Raw genomic sequence first — 18,822 nt, 5'->3', positions numbered from 1 at the left:
AGAATAAAGAGAGCCCACATGTAAACATGCTTAGAGTGGTCACCAAGACTACAAAAGAAATAAAATCCATTTATTATTTAGTCCACTTTAATGCGCCCCACACTTTGGACACGTTACACTTTACATGCAGCTCTACGGATCACCAGTGGTTACATTTTCTTTGAGAATAATAATGAGAACTTCCTGCATTTTATGACTTTGTCACTATGCTGTTTTCTAACATAACCTGGTTCTGGGTACTAGTAAAAAAAGAGTTAATAGGGTAGAAAATGTGCTACTGTTATTTTGGTTGCTGTAAATGGTAAATTGTCTGTACAATTAAGGGATGATAAGGGCCAGTTTCAGATTGATCCAATGAAAAATTAATTGCTGGGAAGGCTTAGAAGGAATAACATATGCCATGATGTTTAGCTCATAGGGCAAAACTCAGAGTTGAGATTCAAAGAAAAACCTAACATGAACTGGATGGGGGTGGGTAAGAGGGCATGGATAAACAAATTTAACCTTTAACCTTTAACATTAACCTAGTTTTTTACCAAGAAAGACAGGATGCACATGCTGCCTTCACGTGTTTTTGTATTTAGCTGTGAAAACACTTAAAATACAAAGCAATAAAAACATGTTCGATGCTACGTTGATATCCTACAATAACAGCTTTTCTTTTGTTTTTCCATAGAAACCACAAGGTGGGAAAAGAGAACATTTAAGAAGAAACTTCCTTCTCCATCACAACTCTCTCTGTCAAAAACTGTGTTAGAGCTAATCACTCCTTGCTGCCATGTTTGCAGACATTTCTACCACTTTACTCCTCTGAGGCTGTGATCCATGAAGCCTGTGAGCTGCAAATTACTGTAACAGGCAAGGGTACATTACACCACAAGTTTGCTGACAAAAATCCGTGTCTCTGTCAGCTGGGGAATGATTTGAAGAAGAAGATACTCAGAGGACCGCACCATCACGTCTTTATGAGACTCAATTCAATCGTTTTTATATCATTTCCAAGAAAATTATGCATATTTTTTATGGAAACTCCGCAGTCAGACACATTATCAATAAAACATCTCACATCCATCCACAAAGCATAGACATCACATGACTGCCCTCTACTTTCCCTCAATCAGCGACACTGAAAGCTCGGAGGCTTTCAAAATGTAAAAGTAAGTTAAAATCCAGCAGCTTGAGTGGGCTGTAACTGCTGACGGTGATGAATGAACCTGCCATTAAATGACGGGCGCCACTGTGTTCAAAAGTGCAGCAACAACAACAACAGAGAATTCAGGTGGGAGAGGAGGAAAGGGTCACAGCGAAACCGGAGCGTCGGCTCTCAGGCCTGGAAATTAAACAAAGGAAAGAATATGAAACAGAAAAGGGTGGGAGGGATAAGAGGAACTTCGCTTTTGTAATCTGACTCATGGTGTTATTTTTCCTAATGTATATTAAGTGCTTAGTTGTGATGGTAACAAGAGTTTAAGTCCAGACAAAGTGTCGACCGTGCTGGTTCCATAAACGCTCCACCAGAAAAAAAGTCTTCCTCCCTAATCACAATGTTCTCAAGTTTCACATCCGCTGCCGTCTATGTCCCAGTGGTCATATTGGTCACTAACCAGAGGCATAGTATTGTTCCGACTTGTGTTTCACAAAGGAAGCGAGCCGCCACCGAGCCCCAAGAGGTTCTCTTTAAAAGCTCCAGAGTCTGCAGTCACTTTGATGAATTTTGGTGTCAAGTGCTTTCCTGCTGCGACAGTTACGAAGAAGCGACATCACAGCTCAGCCAGAGCAGCACCTGGACACACTGCCTGCAGGTAAGCCAACAGCAGCCAAAATGGTTCTCATCCATCTTGTAGACTGATGGATCGCCTGTATGTACATTTAAAAAAATTTAAAGATCATCCAAATCCAAACAATCCAAAGTGACACATCAACTGCAATAAAGTATTCAGAATCCTGCTGAAGGACTCTATGTCTTGAGCCACAGCTATGAAAAGCTACATGAATATAAATGTTTATTATGTGTTTGGGCAAAATCAATCTGACTGTCCAATTCATTTTCTTAATATTGTATAGATCTTGCATGAATATTGTGTACACTGAATGGGATTGTTGGATTTGAGAGTGTGGTGGCATTTCTACCTGTATAAGTGTCATGATGTAGCTTGAAAAAGCACTAGGACATCCTCTATTGCCCTCACAAATTAGGGCAACAAACTGCGGCTCCAACGCAGGTACTAAACTTCCTCTTTGTCACCAAAGGTTTCAGATCTGGGACTGGAGGCAGATCTAAGCTGGTTGTAGCTCAGAGCTGGGTTTGGGAGCTTCTTCACTTTAAACATCTCTTCCAGTGCATATTCACCCCTCCTCCAGTTATTAATGATATTCAGAGTTTGAGGATCACAGTGCAGGTTGATAGTTCATCTCCACAAATCAGTGTTTCGTTTTTGTTCCTGCTAGTCAGTGTTTTAAGTGTAGTTTATAACCATTGTTTCAAACAGTGTTTGTGTAACACTGACCAGCATTTACATGCCCAGGCTGGTATTTCTGAGCATGCTTCAAACATGACCTATAAATGCCAGCTGGTGACGTGCTACACTGGCTCTGGTATTTTCAGCAATCTTGGTTGGTATAGTTGGTGTCCATAACACCACCACGAAGAGTTTGAGTCAGTGTAATGTTATTTATTCTCAGCTGGAGCCGACGATATGGTGGTTGAAACAAAGAGAACTGGTTCCAAGTTAGGCTTTGGCTCCAAACCAGCACAGAAATCACTTTGGTGGAAAAAACCCAAACTACAAACAAGGTAAGCTTGAAATTAAAGGATGAAATTCGATATGTCTGGATGTTTTTGGTCTGTGCGTTCAGTGGTCATATTTTAGTAAGACTTTGTTCAGAGAACAGCATCTACACGTGTTCACATGAAGCACTCCAACAGAAGTTTTGACGATCCCAAACCTGACACAGTGTGAACGCAGCCTTAGATTCAGTCAGCAGCTCCTCTTCTGCAAGATCAAATTGAATAACATTGGGATGCTTCTTTCTGAGACACTTGGGGCAAATTTATAACATAATAAGTGTCTCAGCCCCCATCACCAGGTCAGAGTGAGATTTAGAAGAATAAAAAAAGAAAAACGGTCACCCAATGACACCAAATCTATCACCTAAAATTCAGAATTCTACTTTCAGACCCATTAATCGATCATAAAGAAGGAGGAGTTTCCTTTTATTTGCATCATATTTTCTGTAGATTGCAGTTAACACATTTTCACACATTTACACCATCTCACTGTCAGAATGTGATGAAATTCACATTAAAGCAAAAGCATTACAGTAAATGTTACTGATTTGGAAAATGCTTCAGGGTTGCTCCTTTTTATTCCAGTCGCCTGGAGTCCCACATTTGGGACTTAAGAGGCAGCTAAAGTGAAAAAAACAAAATAGCAGTTGTTTTTTTATGCTTAAAAGTTACCCCGTCCATTTCAGAACATCCACGCTTGGGGTTTCTTTTCCATTTCTCTGTATATCAGAACACATATCTCATCACTGCACTTTTATCTCACCTGGATTACCAAGACTGAATGACTAAATTTTGCCCAAATTTTAGACATTTTGTTTTGGATCATCAGGAAAGTTGTTCTTAAAGTAAATTTAACAGTTTATATGTTGCATGTCGGAACATCCTTAATGTGGAAACCTCTGGCCAACTTTAGCCGTGCGTTCCCATTTAGTTGTTTTAACATTCCTCTAACGTTTACAATGAAATCAATCGCTTAAAAAAATTGTTTTTAGTTCCTGTAACATTTCGGGAAAATTCTGCTACTGAATAACCATGTGAGAAAATTCTCTGAATGTCTAACCTGAACCCCGCCTTTCGCCCGATGACTGCTGGGATAGGCTCCAGCCCACCCGCTACCCGACCGACGGATTGACGGTATAGAAAATGGATGGATGGATGTCTAACCTGAGTAGAACCAAAGGCTATCATTAGTGGAGCGTTCTGTGTATTCCTGAGGATTATAAAGGGAATGTAGCCTCAGTAGTGGTGAAATATTGTAATGTCGGATAAATAGTAAAGTGAACTTAGGTGTATTTAAACAATTTTTTAAAGAATAAATAAATCTTCAATAGAAATCGTTATCAGAACATTTCTTGATTGTAATGAGTCATTCATTATATCATATTTGTAGTCCATCATTACAATAAGACGCAGAGATCAGACAAAATTCAGTTCCAAAAATAACAAATATTTCATGTGTATTCACAAAAATTACAGCGGTGAAACCCCGGAAAGAGAAGTTCAGGTTCATACTTTTATAGAAAAGTTAATTGTAGTTATCAGTCTCTAAAATCATCAGTTACAGGAAGCAAAGGTTAGAAATCACCCATTGGTTTGCACCCCTGAGTGTAATTTTCTACATGTAGTCGTAGTAGTGGAGTTGAGTTCAAAAGAAGCTCCTTCGTGTTGGAGAACACCATGAGACCTCCGTGTGTGAGGTCACTGTCAAGAAACCTGTAGTAACACGATTTAACCCAGCCATAATGTTCCTAAATCTAACCAACTGAACCAAAAAGGCAACTGGAGAAACACATCTGTGTCAGAATGACTGACACTTCACCTCTAATCCCAGGATTTAAACTCAGACCTGCTGGTTAAATCTTGAAAATAATCTTTTTTTTTTTCAAAAATTCCGATAGTTTGTGCACTGAAACATAATACGAAAGGTGTATCTGAAGGTTGACATTGGAGGAGCCCCTCTGCAACTTTGGAGCAAGAAGGTGTTGGAGGAAGATCTTTGTGGTCAATCCAACAGAAATTACTACAGAAAGGGACCAGTGAAATGGAGGGAACAGATTGGGTCAAGAAAAGAAGGGATGGAGATTAGATCAGTGGAAATCTAGATTTATGGGTCAGGTTTAGAGGTGACATTGATGGCTTTCCATGACAATGCAGCAACATCTGGTTTGAGCTGAGAGTGACCATCATTTTTTCTTCTACAGAACAGAAAGCTTAAACACACTCTTGACTCTCTAAGGCCAAAAGTGCTGGATCAGATGACGCGCCCTCCAAATACACACAAACTAAACCCTCTGAGAACGGTTAGATCGAGCTGAACTGCACAGCTCTGCATATGCAACTGATTTATGATCATCTGAGCAGTGGAATATTTAAAACCAGGAAGGAGGAGGCAGAGAAGACTTTTAGGGAAGAGGCTTCTGTTGTGTGCTGATAAAATAGCTAAAGAAAGAAGGAAAAGAAAAATAGCTCTCTGGAGCTACATCCAGGCACTCCACCTGAGCAGATGATGTCGTACTGCACTATAGCAGCTGCACCATAGTTACCAGGCATGAATGCAAAAAAATAGACCAACCAATGATTTGATTAATTAATGAAATGCTTCCCTGTACTCTGTATGGGAATTTAAGATGAAGACGCACATGAAACTGCCCTGCAGCTGCTCTCTAGTCCCATGAAGGGCTTTACTATAAATCTGTTATTTCCCAACAGATCAAAACACATCTGACTGTCTGCATGTCGACTCCTCCTGGCTGCTCATCTTCATTTATTTAGGTGTTGTCGATGCATCCGGACTAGGTGACTGAATGAAGCTATAAAGGACCAGTCTCCAGTTTTCTTTACACAGACATGAGTATTTAAGGCTGAATTCCAAGTTATTTGCACTTAACTGTTCGACTGCAATTGTCTTGTATCAACCTTATTCCTCATAAACTACACCTGTACAGGAATTGATCTCCTTCAAAGTTTAATATAATAGTCCCCGAGTTCTCATTCCTCCAACCTCGCTCTCTCATAATTTCCCAAGCAAAAACACAACTTTCTAATGTTCTCTGGGAGCTTTCTGTGCACATCAAGCTGCTCCCCAAGGTAAAGCTGCCCTACTTCTGAGAATGTCCTCAGCATCCATCTGCCGTACCCGTAAATTGCGTTCGCCTGCAATTGCAGGTTATCTCATCTGTCAAAGCAGCCCTATCAATTTCACTGAGCAGTCCCAACAGAGGGTATTAACCCTCCAGCGTCATTCTGCCATCAACCACTGAGAGACAATAAATGCTACTGATACCGACAGATGAGCATAGCTGACACCTCTGTTGTGACTGTTCACAGTAAGCAACCAAAGACATGAATAACAATGAATACAAGGGGAGTAAAAATTAATGGAGCTTGTCCTACTTATGTTATTCTCTAGTATGATTATCTGCTTTAACAGGGACAATAAGCAGCATTTAGTAAGCTAAAATAGAAATAATAATTGAACCTCATGCAGCTACACAAATAGGATGCTTTGTAGGTGATATAGGCAAGAGGCTATAAAATTAAACAAGTTAGTTTTGTGCAGAGGCAGAAAACATATCTGTCCCTGAAAATGTGTTGATGGTATTTATGTACAATCCACTCATTAAAGCTAATTTATACTAGAATATACTCTCGATTAGAATATAAAGTAACACTGTGGGATTCTCTTGAAACTTGGCAATTTATACATCTCATTTTCATATGAGGTCTTTAGTCGCTTTGGATAAAAGCGTCTGCCAAATGAATCAACATAAACAGAAAGAAATTGATTTTAAAAGAAAAATTGTAAATTCACGTGAATAAAAATGGATCCTCCATTTCCCACAGTGGATTCTAAATAATCCACACTTATCATACGTGACGCCTTTCAACCTTGGCAAGTTTTACACACGCATCATTACATGCAGCCATTTCCTGGATTAAACACGCTCACACATTGTTTCTGGAGATTGAACCACAACCATCCAGTTCAAGAACACCCGCTGTAACACCTTAGACACCTGATTCAGTAGCGACCTAATGCCCTCTTTTGTGAAAAAGGATTCTTGCTAAAATGCACTGCTTAAAATACACAAGCTTAAAATCATTATTTTCATGTGGTTATCCCCCTCCTTTTTGAGGAAAGCTAACCCCTTCAGAGGTACATAGGACAACATTCAACCATTTTAAAGGTTGACTGGTGGCACTCATTGACACATTTAACACAATTCTGATTACTTCCTAGAACTTTTTCTGCCTTATTAGGGTGACTTATTCTGACTTATTTTCTGTCATTTCAGTAACTGATTAGAAATGTCACATATCAATTAATCAGGATTTTAGCAACTTTTATATCAGAAGCTGATAATACTTTTGGTGATACAAATTTGCGTTTTTGAGGTTTTGAGTTTAGTGTACGATGCAGCTTTAATTTGTCTTAAATAATGTTCTCACTTACAATAAAAAAAACACTGACAACATGAAACTGACGAATCTGCAGAAAGATCTCACCTGACCTGATCTACTAGCACAGAATTTAGCAGTTTAGGAGTAATTTCTCAGGAAATAGTAGACAGATCTAAATTGTTGCTGAATAGAAATGCTGAATAACTGTTAGATGAATGAATAAGCAACTAATTGTAACACACTACACTAACTTAAATAAGTTAAGGAACATTAAAAGAACTCAGGTCACAACACGACGTCTGGGCTAATTGACACAGCATTTAGTCGCTAAAGAGTTGAGAGTTGCTAGAGGAAAAAACAGATGTAAACTATCATTAAATATAATTATTAAATAACTACCAGATGCACAAATAAGTCACTGTTTTGGAAATACACCTGCAGAAATGAAGATGATTAGAGCTGAGGTCAAGGTTAGTTAGAAGCTAAAGACCAAACACTCGGTAGAGACCAAAAGACTTAGTAGAGTGCAAAATAGGTCTAAATTGTTGGCCAGTGCAATCAAATAACTGCTTGATACTCAAAAAACAACTGCTTAAAGCGTTTCACTAAGTCTACTCAACAAAACGGGACGTAAATAGGTGAGCTGAGAAAATAATGTTGTTTTATTCGTGCTTGATGCGAAGATTAGCAACTGCTGGTAAATATGTTGCTATATAAACTTTATTAGAGATCATATAGATATATTTACTAGGGATATCTGGACTACCCCGTTCCAATTGGCTGGTGGCGATTAAGATCAAAGCAGTTTTGTAAACTATTACCAATATAAAGCAGCTAAAGTATGCGAAAATAAAATCACCAAAATGTTTTCGAGATGATTTCATAAGCAAATTAGAATATTGAAGATGCCATCAGGTCACAATCCACTTGGTTCAAACCCTTTACATTTGTTTTCTACTGTGCTACTTTCTGTGCTCATAAACAGAGTATATTTGTACAGCTGGATTCACAGTAAAGCTGCATGCATCCACATTTTTCTGTTATCGGAGTGTGAAAAAAAAGCTAAATTTGTCACTAAAAAGAAACCAATCAGGACAAAGTGTTCAGCCACAGTTTATTTTTAAGTACTGTGATGCTTCTGTTCTGAATAATAAAGTCTTGATTTTACAAGCACAGCCTTATCTGACAAAACAATAATTAATTTAAGATAAAGACAACTTTGTGCAGTGGTTTCAGCTACATTTACGATCGTCACTCAGAAAGAGTTAAAAAATGGTAAAGAAGTTAAAGACATCTCTCAGCTGCCATGCTGCTGCTCCACTTAATAATGGTAGTTCAAAGTCACCAAAAACAACTTAAATGGAAAAACAAAATAGATCAATTTTCAAAACACAATTGGGATACAACATAGGGCTACTATCTACAAACTGTAGGATTCCCCATAGGTCATAAGACACCAAGTGAGGTATCTGTAGATAGTCTTCAGAAGATGATAGCACATTTATTGCAACAGATAGCAATACTTGTCATAAATTAATAAAAAAAAATAGGATCGTGGTTGTTCCTTGTGTTATAATTATGCTATTTAAATAAAACATGTTTATTAGCAATACTTGACTACTTGAACCAGTAATAGTGTGCATCACAAGTCTCTCACTGGTACTCAGTGGGTCTGAAGCTGAAAAGTTTGGGAACCCCTGCGATATCCCATAGATTTATCTTAAATGTGGATCCAAATATCAGCTACATTTTGAATGAGGTTGCTCTTTATTCTTGAATTCTTAAAAATAACCCATACAGTTTGATTTTGTAATGGGAAATTGAGAAACGTCGGTGTATTCATGCTTGTTTAGGGACATGCATGTAAACACCCATTTTGCTTTAAGAAAAGATGTGCAGTAGATAAATCAAATTGAAATAGTGCTTTTAGATGAGACATCTCTTCTTTATCCAGATACTTTGCTGTAAACTTTCCCAGGGGGGTCTAAATGACTAAATAAATGACTGCGGCTCTGCAAAAATGAGTATAATGTAAGGTAAGAGAGAGCGCTTGTCAGAGCCATTTTATTTTTTCTGTTTTCGTGAGCAAAGTGGTGTGATTCTGTCCCGTAGAGAGCATGGCTTTGCTCGAGAAAACCGCCACACTGTGCATAAAACAAAACCTTCACGGGGGATTTTTCAAGGCAAGGAAAGCAACCATCTAAATATCGATAAAAAAAAACCCGCGCAGAGGGAGTGGAAACGCTCCCACATGCCAAGTTAGACCTCTCGGCGCTGTCCGAGGTGCTGAATAGCCTACAGCGGCCGAGCGGCGGTCTCTACCTCCGGACACGGATTTCTCATTGCGATTCCGCAAGTGCCCTGTAATCCACAAGAGGGTGGTGATTACAGTGGGTGGTGGCGTTAGTACCTCATGGCGGCCATTGAGCCCCTAACCAGACACACACACGCGTTTGCGCGCGCACACAAACCAATATTTTCTGACGGGGTGAAGGGAGTTTCATAACACAACCTGCGCATAACAGACAAGTCATAAAAAACAAAAACGTTTTGGCTCTCACACACGCGCATCAGTCCATTCGTGCAACTTAAAGGGAGTTTAATAAACCTCTCAGCTTGCTGTAATCACAGGGGGACGTTTTGAAAAGACTATACTCATCTCTTCCCCACATCCTCTTCACAAACATACAAAACATGAACATTTTCATACAACCAGGATTAATATGCGTCGGACACTATCCAGTACCTCCGCTCTCTCAATCTGCGTGCACATACAGCATCCTTTTCCTTCCAAATGTACATTCTAATTTAATTAAACCACCAGCTGAACGCTTCACCAGCTTTCCCCTGATTAGGTTACTTTCTGTGTAAAGACTACCTGTAATTGTCCAGGAGAGTGAGCCACCCTTCATCCAATAAACACTCCAGTCATTTTACTGTACAAACTAAAATCCGCTTGAACGTTGGATTTAAACCCAAATTTAATTTTACAGCGAAAGGTCAAATGTAACGACAGGATAAAGCCCAATATTTTAAAAAGCAGCGCAATACACTACCAAGTCTAGATCTAATCACAGTCACAACTATTGCACATATCAGACAGTTAAGGTTATTTCTTACCTGCACCGGTGGGCAGTTATCCATTGTGTGCTGCTGCAGGCTTTATACAGTGTACTCTTTTTCCCAGGTTTGAGGCTAGAGCCGCTCCCTTCCCATTCCTCCACTAATTCCAGAAGACGAACTGCAAAACCAACTGCCTGCCCAGCCGCATATCGCTTCTTCTCACGCACTTGACAGTGTTTCCCCCACCAGCAGATAGTGTGAAAAACCTGCGCTTATGCCGGGAGCCAAGCTGAGACACGGAGCTTCACAGCATTTTTTTAGTTTCCCCTTCAAGTAGAAATAACAAGCTCGCTCCTGTGTGGGCTTGTCTGTGTATTTCCACGCGAGAGTGTCGCTACATGGCACAGACGATTCTCTATTTTGTCCCCGCGGTGCAGTAGTTACACGAGTCCATGTCCTTGGAATCGTTTGCTCATCCAAAACAGTGTTTTCTTAAAAAGAAAAGAAAATGTAAGAATAGTAAATCCAAAGGGAAAAGTTTTTAATAAATCAAGGATTCTTTGTCCAAGAGCGCAAAGAGGGAGAGGTGCGAAGTCTCTGCGTCAGAAAGACTGCAATGAATCGTAGGATAACCCTAGATGGCACAAACAGCATGAAGTATGACAGAGCCCACCAAGAGAAAAGCCAGAGGGGCAGGTCATCCAGAATTACACGATCTTTGCAGTAACACACACACACACAGGAGAAAAAACTGGGGGGTTGACTGCGCGTAACGAGCCATTTTGGCAACGTCCGCTGGGAATATAGTGCGGTCTGCAGAGGATTAGGGAGCTACCTCGGATTAGCGTGTGCTTAGTGGTATTTAGCCTCCACAGCAAGAAAAATAACCTATCAGGGCTGCTGGCAAGCTCGGAATTGTTGTATGTTTCAGTCCGGACATTTGAGTTCGTTTCTCTGCGCAGCTGGGGAGGCTTAGTAAAGTTGCAGGCTGGATGTTATTTGATCTTCAACGACCAGGAGAACTCCTTTACTATCTGGAGCTCGAACAGTGACTTTACGCGCAAACCACAAGATGTGACTGGATGGGTATTTAGATCAGGAAAAGCCAACTAATGAATCAAGAGTTAGAATTAATGTTAGTTCTCCAATATGTAATCTGGGAAACGAGGCCTGTGGCAAGAGGTTAGTTTAGCACCAGTATTACACATGTATACATGGGTTTTGTTTATGCTACTTTCATTTCTAATGTTACAGTTAAGAGAAAACTAATACATACACTGGCCTGTGTACAAAACAAAACGTCACATTATATACAGTCACCTGAAAAACACACACATCTTACACATTTAAAAAGATTTAAAAAGCAGATCCCAGTATGCTTTTGGGCTAGAATGGCTTTTTTTAAATCTCCCAATTGTTTGAACTCCTCAATATTTTATTGATGCTTGTGTAAAAAAGAAACAATTACAACAAAAGAAAACCAGTAGCTGTCTTTTCTTAAGATGTTGTCAAAACTCACTCTGTAGAACAGCACTGAAACAAACAGTTGAAAATAAAACACCCAAAAAAGCTTTTAAAATAGGAATATAATGCAGGAACAAATAAATATCTATTCTTGTTTCTCTCACAAGAAAACAGACATCTGTGTCCATCTTATTTATATATGTTAACAGACCTGCTGGACCTGTAGTGGATGCAAAGGCAAAAACAAACAAAAAGATTTGGAATCATGTAGTTATTATAATCATGTATCATATTATGCCGCTGATAATTTTCCACACATGATTCTGCAGGTCTAAGCCCAAATAACATTTATGAAACAAAATAAATTAGCTAAAATCCTGTAGAAGACCAACACACGCACTCTGACTACTGCAGTAAGGAGACAGACTGCTCAGAAGTACTTCATGGAGGTAAACAGACATGACTTGCACACAGTTTAGCTATTTTTAAGAATTGATTTCTGGACATGCATAAATTGAAGCAAAAAAAAAAAGGTAAATTTGGTTGATTTTTGTTTCCGAAGTGGTGATTAAAAAGATAAGCTATAAACCGAAACCTTACAGCCATTTGTAATTTAATCAGAAGAGTAACAGAAAAGGTGTTACTGACAGTAACTTCATTATCACAAATGTAACATCTCATAGCGATAATTTGTTCTTCAGTATAAATAAAGGAAACATTGAATTAGTTGTTATACATCACTACTTTGTTCCACCAAAACAATGCTTTGCCTTCAGTCAGATAAATACTCCCAGATATAAGAATGAATTCACATTCCCATCAAAACATAATCAGCAAAGCTGAATGCTTGTATGTGAGCTGCTCAGGTCATCACAACAGTACACAGAAAAACGAGTCAAAACATCTGCAGCCAGACAGCAAACTAAGATACAGAACAAGTATGAACCCATCAAAGCCAGTTAAAAGACAACTAAACCCCAGGGGAGGTTCAGTGAACGAAGGTGAAGAAAATACTGTGTTATCGTGTTAGTGATGACGTTGAAGAGCTCAGTTACTGTTTTCCCAAGGTCAGAAAATTATAAATGCCTCATTATTTATTCATGTATTTAGTTTATTCTGGCTCTGTAAGTGTGTATATATTAGTAATCATCCAGGAATCAAAACCAAACAAAGCAGTGATTTGAGTTTGGCATTTCTTTTCAAACTATCTGAGGGGAGAGAAACTGTCACAGACCATGAAACACTTTGTCAACAGCTCTGGACAGATCATTAAAACTGCCTGTACGTTGTCGGTTGTCATAGAGTTAATGAAATCAGACTGGAGCTTGGAGGTGAGCCTGTCAGTGAACGGTTCTGCAGGAGGATCAAAGGACGATTTACACATGGAAAGAATAGACTTTTATTCATGTTTAAATTTGTTCCCACCGATTTGAGTTTACTGAAAGTTGATGCACAGCTTGTTTTTTTTTTTGCTTGAGCTGAGAAGAATCCCTGGCAGCTGCCTTGTAGCTGCTGGTCTCTGTAAGCGGTCTCTTCCCTTTTCTTTGCTTTCCCTCTGTTTGTTATCGATGCACAGTGCGAGACACAGCTGCTGTGCTTCTCTTGCCCACTGTGCCATTGATCTGTGTTTAGATCCTCTTTTGAAACCCACTTAAAACAACATTCAGATGGCTGACACGTCTCATTATTTCAGACAGTTCAAATGCATCTAAAGGCAATTTAAGTTTTTATTTTTTTTATCGTGTGGGGATATACATCTAAACACTACAAGCATGGCCCATGTGTTGCAACAATTACTTAAAACATCTTCCTTTATGACATTTTAATTTGCCATTGGAGGAAAACAGGGTTATAAGCAGTATTTGAAATCAGCTGCTCATTTGAATGGTGAAAAGGCTAACAATCCACACTGTTTTATTCCACTTCAACATTTACCTGTACTAAAAGCTGTTGTTACTGAGTTCAGCCTCTGAGGCACATGGAAGTCATTATGTTTAAAAAACAAGGCTTTTAGCTTACAGTTTAAGAGCTGTAAGTGTCCTTGCACAAACAGAACAGCAGACAGAGACAGTTTCATTAAGTTAACGCATGCTTTATGAACAAACTGTCAAACTATAATTAACACAGACTGATCACAGATGAAAACAGAAATGCGTTGCAGAGGAAAATGTGAGACAATTTGAAGAAATATTTGGCAAAACCACACTCAACCACTTGTACTCGACTGCAGACATGATACAGCTGACAACAAAGGCAAGGAAATCAAAAGAAGGGATAATGAGAAGGACAAAAGGCAGTATCACTAAATAGGCAGCAGACAAGGCAACAGTGGTCAGGTTTTTCAGAAAGATACAAATGAAGGCAAGACAGAGAAGTCTGAAGTAAGTAAGTAATTCACACGGGTCACATGTTTATATCGTCTTTACAGCGCTCTTGAAACCTCAAGGCTTGGCTTTCTCACATTCAAAAACGAAACAGCATTTTCTTTTCAAATCCAAATTTATTCATAAAGCACATTTAAAAATAGCTGAATCAATAAGTAAATGCACACATGGAGCAAACACAACATCTGACAAAATAACTCATGCTGAATGCAAAGAAAGCAGATGTGTCTTTAAATGAGATTTAAAAACCAGTAATGAAGAGGCCCGTCTAATATGTGTTCATCCCATAATTTTGGTGCCGCAACCACAAAAGCTTGATCTCTGATCGCCAAGAACAGCTGATCAGCTGACTGAGAAGGAATGTATGGCTGAAGATAAGAGTCGCTGGCCGTCAGATGCTGCCTTTGTGTGATTTGAATAGCACTTTCTTTTGTTTGTAACCAAACTGTTTCTTGTTTTTAACCTCTGCAGGTTTCCTTTGTTCTGAGCTGACAAAGCTGATCGCTTTTTATTAGCCCCCCCCCACACCCAGTCGGTAGTTTCTGTTTTGGTTGTGATGAAAAGATAAAACAGATTTCAATCACACTGCTTCATCGACGAGTGTCTCAGTTTTACATTTGGTAACTTCTTTTCAATGACTTTCAGTGTCACATCTTTTCAGTTGTTGTGCAAATAACATGCAAATTTTTAATTATGGAAGCGACTGCATCCATTCATGGCTAAAGAAGGGAGTGGAAATCAAATTTGTACATGTGTGAATAGTTTCACAATTATTGAGATTTATTAAAGAGAACCAAAAGTACACAAGGCTACATAAATCTCACGAGAAGAATGCACATTTCTGTTTATATGCATCTGGCCCCTTAATTCTACTTTAGTGTCAAACTGTTGTCTTTTCACATAGTTTCACCTTTAAAAAGTAGATCCAGTTTCTTTGTAATTTCAACCATGAGATCATGATTTGTCTGTTTTCATCTTCGTTTGCTATTTAGTTTGGTTTGGTTTAGGTATTAAAATGCGTTGATCTTGGTCACTGTTTTGCATTTTTATAGGTTGTCACTGTGTGATGAGATCAAAACACTGAGGTCATACTACCATTACCTCACAGCATCTCTGGTACGTTTTGTGATCCATTTGTTAATACATTAATCTTTTTGTGTAATTTTACACTACTAAACTGACATATCAAATGGTAATGATTGAGGTAATAGGGTGAGGGAAGGTGTCATACCTATACACAATGACAAAAAACAAAACTATTGTAACGGTACACAGCATTGGTTTTCACCTTAACTGAGGCAGCAATGTTCCAACCCAGGCACTCCTTCTACTCTTTTACTCTGTATCTGACCTGGCCTCATATGTGGGATTTATTTGCCCTATAGCAATGACAGGTGGATTGTTCATCCCTAACATCCCCAATTCACATACTGAAATGTACTTGAGTAAAACATGGACCTCACAGTACCCCAGATGTATTCCTCACTTGTAATCACTTTGGTTAAAAGTGTCACCTGCATCCCATTTGTCATGATATCTGACTTTTTAGTCACTTGTTTCCTTTTTTCTCTGTCCCTTCCTCATCTTAACTACCCCCTGATCTGCTTCATGTCTATTTGTGCTGTAATCTAAGTTACTTTGTTCTACACACTAGCTTGTGTGTGTTAGTGTGTACGAACCCCTACTCTGACTGAATGTCGACCAAATGACAAAAACGCCACAAGGAGAAGAAAATGACCAGAGTAAACGTAGCTCTAGTTTTACCAACATATAGTAGATGAGACTGTCCTTCTCTCAAAACATGCTCATGAATCATATGTTAATGCAGGTAAATACGATCTATAATCATTTTCTAAGAAACTGCAACCACTAGTAGTTATGAGAGCAACTGCAGTTGTCCTATTGATGTACTATTAATCATAATTCCCCCTTGCTGCTTGTAGGGGTGGCTCTTTACAGGATGCCATCATGAGTATATTTAGCAACAAACAGCTTATATGGTTGTATTGATTTGAGGACTTGTTGGATAGAGAGGTCTATAAGCTTCAGGAAGCTGTTTTTGGTCATTTTTGATAGATTCTAATGCAACATTTTGTGTTTTTTAAGGTCATGTTAACTTTATAGGTACATGAAAGAGTATGAGTACCTGAGGGGACGATGTTTTTATACATAACTGAAACATATATTAATACATTAATACATATTAATAAAAAAGGAAAAAGTAACAAAGAGCAAACATCAAACACAGAAAAATATGCTCTAAATGAACCAAGATGCAGTATGACTTTACTGTAAGTGGATTTTCTTCCTTCAGAGTAACATAGGTAATATTAACAAATAGCACTTGTGTCTGGGTGAGGGTCAGTATCAAGTGAGAAATCTTGGTTTTCTGATCATAGTTTTTAAAATTCCTTCCTCTCAGTGAGGACAGTGAGGACAGAGGACATTCACTTCTTGTGATGCAGTACATTCCTTCAGTGTTGTGTGGAGGTTTGGGTATGTTTCATCCTGTTGTTAATAAAAAAAGAGATTTCATTTCTCTGACTCACTGCTGTGTCCTCAACTTCTCTTTTACTTTCGTTAAGCCAAGCAGGGCTTCACAAAGGATAAGGTTTTTATCTTGTTTGTTCTTATCTGGTGTGTCTTATTCCATTGTATCAGAGAGCTCAATTGTATTTCAAAAACCACTTTAAAGTTCTATCAATGCATGAAATTTATCTGGAGCTGACAACCTAAAAAAAATAAGAGGAATACCGCATGTCTCATGTGCCACATGATCATCATGGAACCAAGTAAAAAAATCCCTTGGGCAGTGCTTCAGAAAGGCCGGTATCAAAACATACAAGTAGAAAAGAAATTCCTGTGACTTAAATTCCCACTCTAAACTTGCCAATGAGAGACTGGTGAACTGCACGTGAGTCAGGATTTCATTACAAATTATTTTGCCAAGGGTGTGCGAAGGATAAGAGGCAGACTATGTTGAAGCCATCAATTCTTGGAGCTTTTAACTGGCCTGCAGTGGCAAATGTGAAACAGACATGGTTGCACTGTTATCGAGCCAAGAATTAAGTCACCACCTGACTAACCTCAGAAATATGTGCACGATGATGAGCTATATGTGTCATGGGTTTGCTGGGGTAGGCATGCATGTTGGCTGACTGGTGCAGTGAGAAGAGAGAGATCCACAACTTCATCTAAAACTTCATGAAAAGATAGGTAGAACGTGACAATCCTATATTTGATGACTAAGGAAGAAAGGAAAGACTATCCTTGAAATTGTTATTGAATGGCATTATCACAAGATAATTATCTCATTAATACAATGATTCAGTGTTATTGCTTTCTTTACAGTATTAATATGAGCCTTGTTTTTTTATGATTCACTTTCCAGACTTTCTCATAGTCTTTTAAAGTGGTTGAGAGCAATAGTTTAAGGCTTTCTGAAGGATTTCCAAAGTTTTTTTTTGGACATTGGCTGCTTTGTTACTCATTTTCAGTCCAGTCCTTGTACCTGACCGTTATTAGAGAAATGTGTTTTTTCTTTGTTAAGCCACGTAACATTGACCTATAACACATTCACTTATAAAAAGGCACTCAGCAAAGAAACAATTTTTGATTGTGCCTTTTGTCATTTTGTTACTAGCAGTCTGTCACAAAGACATCATTTGTTCCCATTTCTTCAGTTGCATCTATGAGAAACACCAAAGATAACAGTTTGACAGACAGAAAGTAGGATTTCTGCAGCAACAAGGTGATTCCCAAAGAGCTATTAGCTGAAAAGTTGGCTTATCTCAGCATGGTGTGCACTGTGTCCTTAAAACTTTGAGGAAACTGGACAAGTGGAGGACAAAAAAAGAAGTGTCAGGCCTAAAAAACTATCTACAGCAGATGAACAGGATCTGAAAGTGATGTCCTTAAGAAAGAGGAAAAAATCCAGCAAAGACCTGACAGGACCTGAGAGATGCATCTGGACCTTCAGCTGATCCATCTACTGTTGGCCCAAGCCTCATCAGAAATGGTCTCCATGGAAGGGTGGCTGTCAAGAAGCCATTCTTAAGGAAGGGAAACAGGGAGAAAAGGCTGAGCTATGCCAAATGACACAAGAAGTGGACTGAAAATCAGTGGCAACAGGTCTTATGGAGGGATGAATCCTCCCCAGAGCCCGGACTTCAACATTATTGAAGCAGTGTGGGATCATCTGACAGAGAACGGAACAAAAGGCAGCCGACATCCAAAGAAGAGCTTTGGGATGTCCTTCAAGAAGCCTGGAGAACTATTCCTGAAGACTCCTTAAATGGGCCTTTTTTAAACAAACTGACTAAATTTCCTGAGGTCTAATCGAATGTTTGTACATTGGCTAAGGACAAACTGAGTTCATATCTCATGGTCTGTTTACATACTTCATCTGTCATCAAACCCAAGTATCTGGTGTGCAGTTTAAGCAGTAAATGCCAACATAATGAAGTTATTCATCCAGTCAAACCGTAAACACTTCAGCTCTCTTTATTGATAAAGATAATTACTCTATTGATCTGAGAGGGAAATAGTTTAGCAGTGTAGCTGTAAGTTAGCAACAGATGTGAGATGCTCTCATCAAAAGTAATGGACCAAACCGGAGATGTACACTATGTAACACGTAGTAATGCATGTGAACCATTAATTACTATTTAACATATTGAAGTCATTAAACAATTGCACTTGGAGATCTACATTTTTCTTCAG

At 38.8% G+C, this 18,822-nt stretch overlaps 1 protein-coding gene across 1 annotated transcript in view; it reads right to left on the bottom strand.

Moving 5' to 3' along the window:
• LOC140270762 (leucine-rich repeat and fibronectin type-III domain-containing protein 2) overlaps window positions 1-10,772 on the bottom strand; it is a 146,057-nt gene extending 135,285 nt beyond the window's left edge. The window contains exon 1 of the mRNA XM_072365963.1: window positions 10,310-10,772. The gene's annotated coding sequence lies outside the window, so the exon portion shown is untranslated. The remainder of the gene's footprint in view (window positions 1-10,309) is intronic.
• Window positions 10,773-18,822: the final 8,050 nt, after the last annotated feature.

Source organism: Leuresthes tenuis, unplaced genomic scaffold (genome assembly GCF_036924035.1).
Source record: "Leuresthes tenuis unplaced genomic scaffold, fLeuTen1.0.hap1 SCAF_15, whole genome shotgun sequence".
In the NCBI taxonomy this organism is placed as follows: domain Eukaryota; kingdom Metazoa; phylum Chordata; class Actinopteri; order Atheriniformes; family Atherinopsidae; genus Leuresthes; species Leuresthes tenuis.
The sequence above is the reverse complement of the archived record's forward strand: the minus strand, read 5'-3'. Positions and strand labels throughout refer to the sequence as shown.